A 16,670-nucleotide genomic window follows, 5' to 3' on the forward strand; every position below is an offset into this window, starting at 1 on the left:
TTTTATAGAAAATGGAAATACTGCTGAAACTAGTAATACAATAAAGATGGAAAACTGCAGGATGCAACAGAAGCAGCAAAGCTTTGGTCTCCTCCAAAGCTGAAGTACTGTTCAACTGTGAAGCAAAGGAAAATCAGAGAACCCATATAAATACTAGATATTAGTGTGTGTGAGCATTTGGAAAAATAAGGTTTTAAAATTATGGAAAAAAGGACATGTAAAATATTTAAATGACTTACATAGAGAGTTTATGCCAGTACTAAGTCCTAGATTAGTTTCAAAATAAGTGTAAGGTTCGCCACTGTCCTGACAAAAACTAAAAAATCTGATCAGAACCATTAAAATAATCTCCTGCTCCCCCCTGCCCCGGCCCTGGGCAGAATCCCTTTGTAATCACCATAAACAACTCATTCCTTCCATTAAGCTCACTGTAGGTAAATAAAGAAAATTTTAAATTGAGGTAAGAAAATACCTGGAAAATGGTTTTCCTTGATAAAAATCATGGAGATGTAATGAGCAAAACCCAGACTTTGGGGGAAAATTGCCAGGCAAATGATCACATTACTTCAACAACAAAAAAGCAAGACTGTGAGAGTGGAAGGAGAAACCTATAGACAAAAAGATACTCAGACATGTCGCCCAATTGTATTACATGGACTTTATTTGGATTCTGATTTTGAAATGTTAAAAAAAAACCCATAATTTTATGAGGCAATGAGAACTTGGAATAATAATCCAGTATTTACTAGTAATACAATTTAGCTAGTTTAGGTATGATAACGACATTATGGTTATACTTTTAAAAAAATTCCCACCTTTTAAGAGGTACCTACTAAAATATCTTCCAATTAAATGACTTCAAAATGACAGGGCAGGGAAGGATGGAGAGGGACAAAGCAAGACTGGCCATAGGATGTTAATGATTAAAACTGACTCAAGGATTCCCGTCATGGCGCAGCTGAAACAAATCCGACTAGGAACATGAGGTTGGGGTTTGATTTCTGGCCTCGCTCAATAGGTTAAGGATCCGGTGTTGCCATGGGCTGTAGAGTAGGTTGCAGATGGATCTGGCGTTGCTGTGGCTGTGGTGTAGGCTGGTGGGTACAGCTCTGATTAGACCCGCAGCCTGGGAACCTCCATGTGCCTCGGGTGCGACCCTAGAACAAAGACAAGACTTAAAAAAAAAAAAAAAAACAAGAAAAACTGACTCATAAGTACATATGGGCCCATAATACTACTCTTTCTACTCTGCATGTAACTGAAAATTTCTGTAATGAAAGTAAAAATATTAATCTGCTTACGATTAGATTTAAATCTATTTAAAATATTTTAGATAATGAATATATCTTGCAATGTACAGAATAAAAAAGCCCCCAAACCCTAAACATATATACTAAGGAAGCTTTAAAAAATAATTCTCTTGGAGTTCCCGTCGTGGTGCAGTGGTTAACGAATCCGACTAGGAACCATGAGGTTGTGGGTTTGGTCCCTGCCCTTGCTCAGTGGGTTAACGATCCAGCGTTGCTGTGAGCTGTGGTGTAGGTTGCAGACGCGGCTCGGATCCAGCATTGCTGTGGCTCTGTGCAGGCCGGTGGCTACAGCTCCGATTTGACCCCTAGCCCGGGAACCTTCACATGCCACGGGAGCGGCCCAAGAAATAGCAAAAAGACAAAAAAAAATTAAAAAAAAAATAATTCTCTTAATTTTCTGAGTACAAAGTCAGGTAACATGCAAGCATGTTTTCAGGAATACATAGGAAAATATACTCTTTCATGGAAGATTTTAAATTAGTTAATGGTAGGCTCTCTGGCCAAAACAAAACACCAACCCAGCTACTTTACTTCATTTTCGGAACCGCTTTTGTCCAATAGAAGGTACTCTACTCACACATAATGAAGATGAGTTTCATCACGGCATACTTCTAACATGTTATTCAGTTAAAGAAACACACACTAAATTCACACTGTGGTTATATGCTAACATCTGGGCCATGTGACTCTGAAAGTTTCATGCTCAGGAACAACCAGCACGGTGTGATGGAAAGTACATAGGTTCTGCCATTAGCCGAAGGCACATCTTTGCTCTGCTACTTAACAGGTCAATAATTAGTGATTAGCTCAAAAGGCTGCTGCAAAGATTAAATAAACTAATTTATGTAACGTGCCTCACATATCCTGGCACATTCCATGCATGTGATAAATATTAATTCACTGTCTAGAAAAAAAAGAAAAAATGTACTATTAAATTAGAAGCATTTAAACGAAATGTATGTATAACCTCAAATACTGACAGATTCAGTAAAGTGCACATGTTAATCAAAGAAAGCTAAAGTTGACTCTTCTAACATATCATGTTTGCTTAACTCTATATCAGAAGATTGAAGACAAAAAAGGCACTTATTAGAATTAATTTGGGCATATAATGGAGACACATCATCCTTTAGAATGAGGGCAGTAGAAACTACCGGCCTTTCAAGCAAACAATGGACATATGTAGATAAAGACTTTTCACAAGGAGAGGCAATGAGGGAAGAGAAAGAGAGTGAACAGAGAAACAATTTTCTTATATCAGTGTCTGGGGGAATTTTTATTTTTATACATAAAAGCACTAGTCATGATTACAACCACTTAAGTAATTTTCTTTTAGTATTCCTCAAAGAAGGGGAAGTGGAAATAAGGATGGAGTAGGAATGGGACACAATTATATAAACTTTGCTTCAATTGCTATCTGCAATTTAATGTCATGTAATGATTTTTTTTTTTTTTAAGTTTCTACAACTTAATAAGTAGAAGAGAACTTTTTGTTGAAAATAATCCTTGGTGAAAGCTTAACATGAATAATACCAAATTTAAGCAAGTCTATAAAAAGTCTCATTCATCTTGGGATCCACCTTATAAAAAGAACACAACATAACATGTAAACAATCTGTCCATGACCACACAGTTATTAAGTGACAGGGCTAGGTCTTCAAATCCAAGTTTCTCTGACTCCAAAGAGAGAAACGTACTCAGAACCATCACACTATGTTACTTCTGAGTACATAAAAGGTACTAAAGAAAACCAGGATAGACTACATAAAGACCCAGCAAAACAATGCCATAAATTGCGATCTTTTCCTAAGTATTCAAATGAGTATCTTCTACTTCATTCATTTCACTGTTGCGTATACTGAGAAAACAACTCTGCTACAGAAATCAAGGTTCTAAAAGTATTTTACATGAAAATGTTAATTTTCATGTAAAATGCATTGTTAAAATATCAATAACATAAAGCTCTGTACATACCCACCTGAGGTTAAAGTTGAATTTCAAATAAGAACTTGCTATTTGTCTACTCTGCTTGATTTTGAGATATCCACATCCTAGATATACAATACTTTAATTTATATAGTCCATAAGTACACAAAACAAGGTAGATTAAAAACATCTCATTTAGGACTATTAAGTAATACAATTTATAAAGTAAAAAAAGTCAGTGGATTGGGAAAAATTGGTGAAAGTGGTCAAAAGGTACAAACTTCCATTTATAAGTTCTGAGAATGTAACATACAACATGGCGACCACAGTTAACAATGCTGGGACTCTCTAGTGTGGCACAGTGGGTTAAGAATCCAACTGCAGTGGCTGGGGTTGCTGCGAAGGTGCAAGTTTGATCCCCAGCTTGGCGCGAGGATCTAGCATAGGTCACAGCTGTGGCTTGGATTCAGTCTGTGGCCTGGGAACTTCCACATGCCCCAGTTGTGGCCATAAAAACAAAGCAAAATAACCAATACTGTATTGTGTATCTAAAAGATAAGAGTAGACTGAAAACTTCTTACCAAACACTAAAAATTATTATTATTATTATTAATCTTTTTAGGGCCACACCTGTGGCATATGGAGGTTCCCAGGCTAGGGGTCAAATCAGAGCTGTAGCCGCCATTGTACACCACAGCCACAGCAACACTGGATCAAAGCCATGTCTGCAACCTACACCACAGCTCACAGCAACACCGGATCCTTAACCCACTGAGTGAAGCCAGGAGTCAAACCCACACCCTCACAGATCCTAGTCAGGTTTGTTAATCATCAAGCCGGGGGCAGGGGGGGTGGGGACGACTCTCAAACACTAAAAATTATCAGTATGTAAAAATTATAACTGTGTCAGCTAACTTTACTATGGTAATTTTTTTGCAATATATACATAAATCAAATCATTACAGTGTACCCTTAAACTTATACAATGTTATACATCAATTATATCCAATAAAGCTAGGGGAAAAAACCATATCTTCACTACTTTAAATGACTATATAAACCAGTGAACTTAATCAGATTTAAGAAACAAATCTTTACGGATTTGATAAACTGATTGAGAAATGCAGTTTAGAGAAAGGAAAATAAAATATTATGTATTTTTAATGTAGTTTCTTCTAAATCTCCATTTCCAAACTTCAATTTTCCTAAGTAAAGACCAGGTATTTTAATTCTACAATATAGGAGAAAAGTAGTCACACATTTATTTGGAAGTAAGTATATCATGACCGAACATATTTTCACTGTATTCCTAAAGCAACAGGTACAGATAAGACAGCTTTAGTTAAGAAATTGGGGGTGAAGAGAATAAAATCAATAGTTGAAAACACTAAGTCTAAAAGCAAAATTTACATAAAAAATAAAACCAAGTACCACACCACTCCATACATTCCCTTAGTTATATACAGCCCTTTTACTAACATGTCAGCAACACAGAAACAGACTGCATAAATTAATCAAGATCTTTCCCCTCTGAAAATGACTGGTATCACTACAAAAATTTTGATGTCACTAAAGGAAACTGACAAAAATCACCCAATCACAGTTTTCCATCAGTATATACAGAGGTCCTTTAAACCATGACTAGATAAAACAAGATGAAATAGCTAAGGCTGAACTTACTTAACAGGCTGCAAGTGTAATATTTTAAAGTCAAAAGTCTTTTTTTTTTTTTTGAGGGTTCTGCCCAAATGTACCATTCATAGAGTTTTAGTCTTAAATATTCAGCAACAGTTCAAGGACTATAATTATGTGACAGACTCACTTTAAGTTGCTAGGCACTAGTAGAAATTCAGCTTTTAAGGAAAACCACTGAGCTAACATTTTTAACAAAAAAAAAAAAAACTATTAGTTTGGGTATTTGCAATAAACAATTTTACATATTTTGGGCAAATACACAAAATTTCTTGACCACTATATTTACATAAACTTCAAAGAGCTATTGAGCAGATTATTTTATGTAACATAAAAATTTAAAGACATTCATTTGCAGACATCCAAAGAACATCTCAGTGCAGTCACAATTTCTCATTCATTTTTCTGATACATGAGCAAGTAAAAAATATAGAACTATGTAATTTTTATAAACACTTCTAAAGAGTGTTTATAGCATATAGTAATTTAGGTATACATAATTTCTTTCCCTTTTTCTCCTCTTAAGATTTGACATGTATTATTTTTCTCTTCTTTTCTTTTTTCAGGCCACACCCATGGCATATGGAGGTTCCCAGGCTAGGGGTTGAATCGGACCTACAGCTGCCAGCCTACGCCACAGCCACATCAGAGCTGAGTCTGCGACCTACACCACAACTCATGGCAACACTGGATCCTTAACCCACTGAGCGAGGCCGGGGATCGAATCTGCAACCTCATGGATACTAGTCAGGTTCCTTTCTGCTGCACCACAATGGGAACTCCCATATTTTTCTTTTAAAAAAATTCCCACTCAACCTATTCTTAAGCTTTAGAATTAGGTTGATATACTCAATCGACATAAAACACATGATAAAATCTATACTGATTTATAAGTACTGATTTTCAAATAAGAGAATTAGAGAGGTTTTGTTTGTTTAAGATTCAGGTACAAGTAGCTGGTGATATTTAGAAAAAAGTCTGAAAAATTAACATCAGAGCTATGGGTGTAAAGTGCAGGGGAGAGAGAGTAAGAGTACGTAAAACACTGTGATGGAATCTCTTATTCATTAAATTAAAGAATACATCATTGCTTATTGTGCTGTATGCACACCCCCCTGCATGTCACAAATATTTAAGTGCCTCTTCATTTCTTCTAAGTACCTAAACCACAGGGAGATGAGAAAAATGAAGATCGCTAAACACCAAATATGGTGCTTGCTACTACTCAGCAACTTCAGAAAGTTTCAGTCAAAGAGGCTGCTAACAGTCCTGATCAAATAAAAAAAGGTTCTTGGGTTATAAATGGATTACAATTTTCCATACTAGGCCTAAGCTGTTACTTACTGTATACACTAGAAGTGAATTAAAAAGGCCATTTGGAAAGCAAGAAGGTAAAACACTCTACATGTTAAATGGAGCAATCTTTAACTTTAGGTATACTAATAATGCAAATTAGTATCTTTACCCTATAAGATGCTCTATCAAATCTAAATTCCTAATGATCAAATGTGCTGATAAATATTTTGACTCTGAAAGCATCCTATGTAATTTCTACTGTAGTCTTTATGCTTCCAAGGTTAAAAGGTTTGCTTTAAAACTTTGAAAGGTTACGCTTCTTCCTTATGGTTAAATTGTTAGCATCACAAAATCCATTTAGTAAAAGTTTCTGGTATATTTTGACTTAAGTAATTGTTTTTGTATCTTGATTTATTAACTGTTTTAACTCCATATGTGCATATATCAACAGACGTATTTTCATGGCTCTTGGAATATAAAGCTGAGGAAAAGAGTTTAACGAATATGACAATATATTTAGATTACTTACAATCTACTATTTTTTAACATTAAGAAAATAAGGCTTCAAAATACTTGTCATTTTGTGTATTCTATGATACAGAAGTGTACTCAGTAAACACCAGAAGGTAACAATATATCACTGTCTTTTTAGGTTTCCCATTTGTCTTATGATAGACTCAAAAAGTAGTTTGTCTATTTTAATGGGCATTTCCTTGCTTAAGCTGAAGTACGCAAATAAGGAAAGTTTGTAGCAGCTACTTAATAAACATGGCCAGATTACTGGCAGTCAAAGTAAGATAAAGGGGAATAATTATTGTAGCAATATTGGCATTTTCAACTTCATCCACTGGGCATTCTAAGTGATAAAACCAGGGTCTGCTAACATGCAGGAGAATCTCAACTTTGGCAATTAATAAGTGTTAGGAAGTACTGGGGGAGGGGGACACTATTCGACAGAGTTACTCACTTCTCCTTTGTCATAATTATGCTTTATGAGCATGATCTGGAGCTCTGAGTATGACTGAGTTTCTAGCAGGGTAGCAAGAAGCAATTATTTGTAGCAAATACTATTATTAGACAGAATTTCTGTAAGGAAGGTAATGCAGAATAAGACTGTTGAAAAAGGGCAGAGGTGGGGGGGGGAAATGCAAATGTATTTTTTTGCTTTTTAGGGACGCACCTATGGCACATGGAAGTTCCCAGGCTGGGGGTTGAATTGGAGCTGCAGCTGCCGGCAATGTGGGATGTGGGATCCAAGCCGCGTCTGTGACCAACACCACAGCTCACGGCAATGCCAGATCCTTAACCTACTGAGCAAGGCCAGGGATCGAACCCACGTCCTCATGGATACTAACTGGGTTTGCAACTCTGAACTTTGGAATTACGCAAATTTAAAAGAGCCACACATTGGTATACAAATAAGCTGTACTAACCAGGACACATATTCTTGCAACAGTATCATAAATGTCTGACATGTATGACATAAAACTGCTATTCAGTGTGGCCCATGAACTTCGGCCAGTCTGCAAACTGTTTATTACTAATCCATGATGAAATAAAGGGCTTGCACCAGAAACAGAAACCACTTATGTCACTCTTAATTCAGCTGACATTTTTTTCATAGCATTTTCCCTTTGTGATATAGAAAGTAGTGCACTGATTTACATCCCGGCACAAGCTCCTCACCTTGAGGACCAGTAGGAGTCTGCAGAACAGCTACTCTGAATTGTACTGTCATAAATAAAGCGCAATGCCTAATGGCATAAACCATATGTTAAAATGTTACATATATAATACCTTTTATCTATTCCAAGCTTATTTAGTTCTGAAATCCACCGTCAGTTATGCTCCCCAACTCTGCAGCACTTAAAGTGTATCTGTCACATGGATGACATGACATATATGATGGGTAACAATGTTATCAGACTTTACGTGTACAAACATCCAGGGGCAGTAAGATAAATACTTGATTAAACATTAACACACCCTGAATTTAGATTAGATGATGTTAAGTCTAACAAGGACCTCATGTAAATTAAGTAATAAATTTGGGTATTTTCATCAGCCTTTTTCAGCAACTTCAAAATCTTTGTATGATACTTACGGATGATTTTTACTGATGATTTTTGCATCATTTCTTGAGGGACTTTGATCAAGCAATAATTCAGGCACATTCACCATGTGGAAAATAAATATGCTGAAAAAATCAATACATAGCTGATGAACATATGAAACATTATCAGTAAAAAGTCAAAAGAGGTTTTAGTGTGTTTCACTCTAATGAAACATGTAAGTTCATAAGACACCTAATTTCTTCCACAGGAAAAATTTATTGCAGCACTTCTTTCTCACAGTAAGTTTTTTAAGCAAAGCTGCTTTTCATAGTTACGGTTTTCTGAAGAGTTCACGATACAGAGTTGTTGCCATAATAAATGGGAGAATTAACATACTATATAAAAAATTTCTATTTATCGAGTCTTATTTTTCTCACTTTCTTATGGAAGCCAACATAATTCAGCTATTATAATCCTTATTTCATATAGCATAAAGATGTTCAAATGACTTTCAGCTTAAAACTGGTAGATGGATTTACAAATATTTTGAAAATATAAAGTGAAAGGAGTTAGTGGATGACTATGTTAGTATCCCCATTTTCTTTTTTTGGCTGCCCTGTGGCATATGGAGTTCCTAGGCCAGGGATCAGATCTGAGCTGCAGCTGTGACTTCCAACAATGCCAAATCCTTTAACCCGCTGTGCTGGGTCAGGGATCAAACTTGTGTCCTGGTGCTGCAGAGACTGACAATCCCATTGCGCCACAGTGGGAACTCCAGTATCTCCACTTTCTTAATCAGCTATATCCCCAGTGCTTAAACAATGCCTAACAAATAATGGGTGCACAAAAACAGTTGAATTATTGAGCAGAAGGAAAAGGATAAAGAGGAATCTAGGATGACTACCAAGTTTATGACATGCATACAGCTGAATGATGCCGTCAATATCTGAAAGAGGAGAAACAAGAGAGGTCTAAACGGCGGGGGGTGGGGGGGGACGACGACGACGACTTTCTATTCAGGTACATGATTTCTGTGGGAATTCTAAGTGGTGATATCCAGAGGGCAGCTAAATATACACGCGTGAAGCACTGAGTGAAAAGTACAGACTAAAGAAATATTTAAAAGGCCTCACCATTCAGATGGTAGTTAAAACTGTAAGTGGGAGTGAACTTTATTTGGGAGATTATGCAGTATAAGAGGCTTCCAAAAAACAAAACCTTTGGAAAAATCAACACAGGGGCATATGGGAAGGGAATGAGAAAGAAATGAAGATAAGATCTAGAAGGGAACTGAGAAGCAACAATGTGAGAAGACTGAAGAAAGCCAGGAGAGAATTATATCTCTAAAACCTGTCAAGACAGGAGGATTTTAGCAAGAATGCAGTCAACACTCAAATCCTACACAGACTAAGAAGAGGGGTCTGGCAGTGAAAGGACCACATGTGCTGTCAGTAAACAACTTGGATGGAAAGTACTTAAAGCACCACAAACCTCGGCTATAAAGGGAAGGGCATGGGGATTAAATAAACTGGTATGCAGAGCAAGAGAAAACTGCTCTAATCTCAAACCCTCTAATTACCTTGTGATCACCCCCGACTATATCTCATTGCCTTCCACCCAAATCACCACTGTCTCTGCTCCCAACACATGCCTCACATCTGCTCATGGGATACATACTTCCAGATTCTGCTCATAATTTTATAAAAATACACATGCATATGCAAACACATGTATAGATTTTTTTTAAATGTTCATTTTTTTACAAAAATGAGATATTATAATCACTCATCTTTTTTTTTTTTTTTTGGCTGATGGGCAGCACGTACAAGTTTCCGGGTCAGAGACTGAACCCGCACCATAGCAGTGACAACTCACCAAGAGAACTCCCTATGATCATTCATCCTGATTGTTCTAACTCAACAATATCTTACGAAAATCTCTCCAAGTAACTGGCACAGAATTAGGATATACTTTTTCACAGCTGTACAATAGTCCATGGTGTGGCTATATACCTTCATTTATGCAACAAATTCCCTGTATAATTATACATTTTTCTTTTGCCATTGAAACCAGTGCTCTAATAAACATGGAGCATTCTCAGAAGGGTGAATGCTACATGAAGGAGTATGAGTATTTCTAGATATTTTTATAATGGTAAATTTTGAATCCACACTAAAGAAGACAGAAAGTTACATTGATGCCTCATGTACTCATAACTCAGCTCCAACAGCTATTGATCTCTGGCCAATCCACACCTCTATTCATTGTACTCCTGTATCATTTTGAGGCACATCCCATTCATATTATTTCATTCAGAAATATTTCAGTATATTTCTCTAAAAGAGAGAGCTCTTGTATTTTGTTAATTGTGACCAGACTGTTTTTCAAAGAGACTAGCAATTCACAATCCTTTCTTTTTAATCCCTCCTATTAGGTAACCACTTTTATAAGCTGTTGGATTATTCTTCCGTAATTTCTTTTTTAAAGATGTAAGAAAATACATTGACAATACCATTTAAATCCTTAAATGTCTCCAAGTATCTTTCTTTTACCCTGACAGGTGAATACCTTGGCCAGGTACAGAATTCTTAGACTACTGAGAGAAAAGAACTGTAGTATATCTTCCACTGGTGCAAGTTAGAAGTCCAAAGCCAGTGTGACTATATTTCCTTGTGGGTAACTTATTACACCCATAATTTACAAGGAATTGGATCATATGTACAGGGGTATGTCTGTGTGCTTAAATCATTCACGTGGAGCTCACTGAGCTTTATAAGTGATAAACTCAGGCTTGCCTCAGCTCAGGAACACCTTTTTCTGTTAAGTAAAGACTTCTCCACCTGCTTCTGTTTTTCCCTTTTAAATTTCCATAAATAGCTATTATTCATATGTTAGATCTACTAGAGCTATTCCCCAAGCCTTTTATCTTTCCTTTCGTTGTCCTTCTCTTTTTTTTTTTTTTTTTTTTTTAACTGGATGCACCTGTGTCACATCAAAGTTCCTGGGCCAGGGACTGAATCCGAGCTGCAGCTGTGGCAACACCAGATCCTTTACCCCACTGCACTGAGCCGGGGATCAAACCTGAGCCTCTGCAGCAACTTCAGCTACTGCAGTCAGGTTCTTAACCCACTGTATCACAGCAAGAATTCTTTTTTCTTTATTTTTGCTGTGTTGTAAGGATTTGGGTCCTATTTCAGCTCATCTACTTTGTTGTCTACATGTATGATCATGCCTTTTTAAAAATTAGCTCCAAAAAGTCTTTGTGCTATGCTTGAATTTTCTTAATTACTCATTGTGTTGTTGCTGTTGAAACAGTCCAAGAGGCAGCTCTCTGAAAGTGGTAGAAGTGAGGGTGGCCTTCCCCCGAGACTGCCAGTCAAAGCTGAGGCACTAGGATGAAACCTCCCAGTTGCTGGACTAAGTCTTCTCAAACTCTCCCATCCTCAGTAATGGATGAACTCAGCCTACAGGTTTAACTTGGATTTACGGGGGCTTGTGGGGGTGGAGGGTTCTGGCATAATCCCTAAGGTAAATTGCCCCTCCCCACCAATTGAACAAGTTATTTACTGACTAACGTCTATGTCCCAAACACTTTAGTTTACATTATTTGAAAGGAGAAGAAGTGAAAACAGACACTAAAAGAAAAGCTGCCACCTTTACAATTTTACCTACAGTTTTAGCTTCATCATTTAACCCTCCCACTACCAAATATTGCTGTCAACCAATCAACATTTTTTCTCTCTTTATTCCTCCCTCCCCCTGCATCTCATCTTATAATCAGTTCCCCTTCTATCATAGTTATTTTTAATTTTTTTTTTAGGGCCACGCCTGTGCCATATGAAGTTCTAGGCTAGGGGTTCAATCAGAGCTGCAGCTGCCAGCCTACACCACAGCCACAGCAACACCAGATCTGAGTCACACTGACAACCTACACCATAGATTGTGGCAACACCAGATCCTTAAGCCACTGAGTGAGGCCAGGGATCAAACCCACATCCTCACAGACCCTATGCTGGGTTCTTAACCTACTGAGCCACAATAAGAACTTCCTAGATGGGTTGTAAATAGAAGCCTCAATCATCTCCTAAGTGAAATAAAGAAGCTATCACTATTGCTGGCCCCTTCTCAAAACTATTAAAAGCATTATCAGGTTTTTTCCCTAACATCACCTTAATTAAGCTCCTTAGTATTAAAAAGCCCAGTATTCTAAATCTTTCATGGGCTGTTTATCTTAACTGAGTTTCGTACAAAATTCTCCCAGAGAAATATAAATCATCTGTTAAATACGTGCTTAATTTTTCAGTCTTACCTGTTTTTTAAAGTTTGATATGCTTTTGAAGTCATTTTAGTTTTTTTTCTACAGGTGGTTCTTTTCCACTTCCATACAACTGATCTGCTGAACAATGATGCTGCTGGGGTTTCCTACAGTCTGGGCGTTGCCTGGCGCAGTTCCACCTGCTCCTCTGACCTGAAGACCGAGGAGTGGTGGGTACTGCATCCCTCCAGCAGGGAGCAGGCAACGTTTCCTTTCTCTTTTTTTCACTGAATGTTATCAATTGTAGACACTCAATGTTCCCATACATTAACTAACTGGGGGTTGCAAAATGGTCAACTTTTCTTTCCATTCTTTTAGCTGAATTAAGCTCATCAAAAACATTTTTCCTCACCCATAATGAGGTTACCCAGTGATAAGAGTTTACAGGGGAAAGGCAAAATAAATGATTTTTTCCTCTTTTTCTGTCTAGTCTGATGATGAATTAATTTAAAAATTTATCATCACAGATTCAGGGCCTTAAGCATACTTGATGGGTTTCAAATCTTTGCAATTAACACCCTCACTAAAGTTCAAATTATCCATCTTTGGCTACTGTAGTAGTATTCCAAATTGTTCCCTAAGGCCTTCTGACAAGACCCAAAATTCACAATGACAAGATGCTCCAGGCCCATCTTATTATATATTTCCTGCCCCAGATTAGCATCATCCATTTTTCCAAGAAGTCTTGGTTTTCTTTTAGGAGAAAATATTTTCAGATTTTAATTTGGGTATTACTAATGATTACTGCTACTATTCTAGTCACTCTTTTAGATCTTCTCAATGGACAAAGCAAAAATTTTTATGTATTTGTATATATTAATTTTCTTTTAACGGCCACACCTATGACATATGGAAGCTCCTGGGCTAGGAGTTGAATCAGAGTAGCAGCTGCCAGCCTATACCACAGCCACAGCAACTCCAGATCCAAGCTGCATCTGTGACCTATGCTGCAGCTTGCAGCAACGCGGATCCTTAACCCACTGATCGCGGCCAGGGATCGCACCTGCATCCTCATGGTCACTATGTCAGGTTCTTAACCCACTGAGCTACAATGGGAACTCCTGCATATATTTTAAATTTTATTTGGAAATAATTTCAAACTCATGAAAAGTTAGAAAAAGAAAAAATACTAAACACTATATATACTTTACCCAGATGTACTAATTGTTAATACTTCACCCTCTTGCCTTATAATTTCTCTTTCTATATACACATGTATATACACATTTTTCTTCCTGAACTATATGAGGATACATTACATATATCATGGCTAATTATCCTAAGAAAGTATTTCCTAAGACATATTTTCTTATTCCCACAGTACTGTTGTCAACTTCATAAATTTACTGATATGACACTAATCTACTGTCCATATCGCTTGTTAAATGATCTAATAATATCCTTTACAATCACTTCCCCCTCCAGTACAGGAACCAGTCTAGGAACAGGTACTACCTTCAAGTATTACCTCACTGGACAGCCTGGAACATTTCTATTGCCTTTACTGATTTTCGTGGCTCTGACATTTCTTAATCTTTGATGACACTGGCTTTTAAAAAGAAATAGAACATTCCTCATGATTATTCACCCTCAGCGAGAATGCCCCAAGTGACGCTATATCCTTCTCAGGTTGCTATCTAGAGGCATATGACCTGTCCCTCCTTTGATGATGTAAATATTAATCACTCAGTTCAGATGGTTCTGGATTGTTTTCTTCTCTCTTGTTATGTGAAAAGGCCATGAAAATATCTCCTTATATCAAAAAAATTCCCCGTAGACTTACCAGCCATTAGTGATTCTTAGCTAACCATCTTTACCATGATGGGCATAAAATGATCAGGTAGGGTGGGCACTGACTAGGAAAGTGCATACGGAACTTTCTGGAGTACTGGAGATATTCTGTCTCTTGATAAGGTTTTATTATGGAGGTCTATGCATTTCTCAAAACTCAAAGAATGCTTTATTAAATTATTATTAATTTCACAAATATAAATATTACCTAAAAGTCATACATAATAATTGAACTCTAGTTATAATGAAATGCACACTAAATTATTTAGAAGTGTCTGCAACTTAATCAGAAATGTATCAAGTATGATGAATTGATGGGTAGATGGACAGACATATGATCATGTAATAAAGGAAATACAGCAAACAGTTAACAACTGCAAAACACAGCTGGCAGGTACAGAGTGTTCACTGTACAGTTCTTTGGATTTTACCGTATGTTTGAACATGTCATAATAAAATATTGGGATTTTAAGTTCTATACAGCAAAGAAAATCATCAACAAAATGAAAAGGCAACCTACTGAATAGGGGAAAATCTCTACAAACCATGTATCTGATAAAGGGTTAATATCTAAAATACATAACTCACTTAATAGCAAACAATCTGATTTTAAAAGGGGGCAGAGGATTAGAATAAACATTTTCCCAAAGAAGATGTATAGATGGCCAACATACACATGCAAAGATGCTCAACATCACTAATCATCATAGAAATGCAAATCAAAACACAAGATATTACTTCATACCTGTGAGAACAGCTATCATCAAAAAGATAAAAAATTACAAGTGCTGGGGCTTGAGGATGTGGAGAAAAAGGAATGCTTGTGGACTGTTGGTAGGAATGTAAACTAGTGCGGCCACTATCAAAAAAACAGGTTGGAGTTTCCTTAAAATATTAAAAATAGAACTACCACCAGGTGATCCAGCAATTCAACCTCTGGTTATTTAGCCAAAGAAAATGAAAACACTAATTTGAAACAATATCTGCACCCATGTTCACCTCAGCATCATTCATAACAGCCAAGATACAGGAACAACCAAAGTGACCATCAATGGATGAATGGATAAAGAAGTGGTATACACACACATACACTGAAATATTACTCAGCCATAAAAAAGAATGAAATCTTGTCATTTGGGAAAACATGGATGGACCTTGAGGACAATATGCTAAGTGAGATAAACGAGACAGGGAAAGACAAATCATATGATCTCACTTATATGTGTAATGTGAAAAGCAAAAAACCAAGTTCATTGAGAGAGAGAAGAGACTGTGGTTGTCAGAGATGGGGGTGGGTGAAATGGGTGAAGCGGATCACAAGGTACAAACTTCTGGTTATGAAGTCATGACGGTGTACTGGACATGGTGGCTGCAGTTCACACTGTACTGCATATTTGAAAGCTGCTAAGAGAGTAGATCTTAAAAGTCCTCATTAAAAGAAAGCTTTGTAACTATGTATGGTAACCGTTATTAACTAGACTTACTGTAGTGACTTTATAATGTATACAAATACTTAATCATTATGTTGTAAGATGTGAAACTAATACAATGTTATATGTCAATTATATCTCAAAAAAAAGTAAATGGTAGACCTTTCTCTTTTAAAACTATAGTTGTTGTTCTATTGCCTTGCTGCAATGTCTGAAATAAAATGAGTATGGTTTGCTTTTATTTGCTTACATATAACAATGTAAGAGCAGTATTACCTAATTGCTTAGAGGAGCTGTTTAAGATGCTGTAAGTCTATGGCCAGTTGTGAGACTTATTAAATTCTTCATGGATTTTTGCCTGAAACATGGTGAACCCTTCCCACCTGTACACAAAGACTTTCTTTAATACAGCAAAGATTTTTCTGCTATATTTTTAACTGCTTTTTTTTTTTTTTTAAACTCTGAGTATGCCAAAAGTTTTCCGAAATGTTCTTTCAGGATCTTTTCATTTAAAAACTGTGTTTGTAGAACTGTGCCTTATTTTGCAACAATGACCAGAGTTTAATCACCTAAATCATAAAAATAAAAATGCAAAGACTCATCAGTTCCAGAAAAAGATAGGAAGGGCTTGGAGAGTAGCTATGTATAAATGATTCAAAAGGTCAAAAGTGGTGTAACAAGTGGTGCTAGTGTTTAGCAGTGGTGGTAGCTGCTAATGGGGAAAGTCTGCAGCAGGCATGTAGTACCAGCAATCTGTGGGGAAAAGTAATCATAGCAATAGGGCAACAGTATTATGACTCTGGTAACAGAGAGGACCTGTAGCAAACACTAAATTGAGGTTACTAAATTCACCATT

At 36.7% G+C, this 16,670-nt stretch overlaps 1 protein-coding gene across 4 annotated transcripts in view; it reads right to left on the reverse strand.

Annotated features, from left to right (window-relative positions):
* Positions 1–16,670, reverse strand: part of ANKRD12 (ankyrin repeat domain 12) — a 115,577-nt gene that overhangs the window by 27,192 nt on the left and 71,715 nt on the right. The gene's annotated exons all lie outside the window — the stretch shown is intronic.

The sequence above is a fragment of the Phacochoerus africanus genome, chromosome 8, assembly GCF_016906955.1.
Source record: "Phacochoerus africanus isolate WHEZ1 chromosome 8, ROS_Pafr_v1, whole genome shotgun sequence".
Taxonomy (NCBI): Eukaryota; Metazoa; Chordata; class Mammalia; order Artiodactyla; family Suidae; genus Phacochoerus; species Phacochoerus africanus.